Genomic DNA, 904 nt, shown 5'->3' on the forward strand with positions numbered 1-904 from the left:
AGTCATTAATTTTAGTGAATAACAGTAACATATTCATTGTTTTTCATTAGATTTGAAATACATTTCAATTTTTGATTTACACTCAAAAATATTCTTAGACAATAAACTCTTTAATAATTACCATCCTACTATCACCACCTATGTCCAATATTAAAATAATAAATTTGGTACAAGAATAATAGTATTGTTACGCCGTTACCGATCCAACAATAGTTCGGCGGTTGTCGCCTGTCGGCAACGACTTGCGTAATGTGCTGAAAGCGGGAGCGGAATCGGGTTACCCAATATGTACTTAAAAATCAAGGTTTTTATGTCGGAAACACGTATACCTATCTGCAATAAATAAATAATTCAATTAGCGGGCGCCCAAAATAGTAATATAAACTTAAACATTAAATACCACAGCTGGTGAACAATAATTATATATAAACAGCCCACTGACACGTGGGACCAACAAAACAAATGATTGACCTGACTACGGCTACTGCGTCGATCCTTGCTGCCGACCAATATCGGTCCCTCGCCGGAACGGCGACGGCGGACAAATCTTCAGCTCGTGGCTCGACGATGATGGCTCGTGGTTCTACGCGAGTAGCGCGAACGCGAAATTAGTATATTATTTACGTAGGTACTTCTGTGGCAAACACTCGCGATCACGCGGAGGGTAAAACAGGACACGTGCACGGCGTAAATACACGAGAACGGACGCTCGATGTGAGCTCGACGTCGGACCCGACGGACAAACAGGCGTGATTACACGCGAATTTTATTTATTTTACTTGATGTAAATGGGTACGTATCGCGACAACGATTACAACGCGAAAACGTAAACTTGGTCGTATTGACCGTGGCCGATGATCACAGCTAGGCTTACACACCTCGTGCTCACACGAGGGTTCGAAGC

Source organism: Acyrthosiphon pisum, chromosome X (genome assembly GCF_005508785.2).
Source record: "Acyrthosiphon pisum isolate AL4f chromosome X, pea_aphid_22Mar2018_4r6ur, whole genome shotgun sequence".
Taxonomy (NCBI): domain Eukaryota; kingdom Metazoa; phylum Arthropoda; class Insecta; order Hemiptera; family Aphididae; genus Acyrthosiphon; species Acyrthosiphon pisum.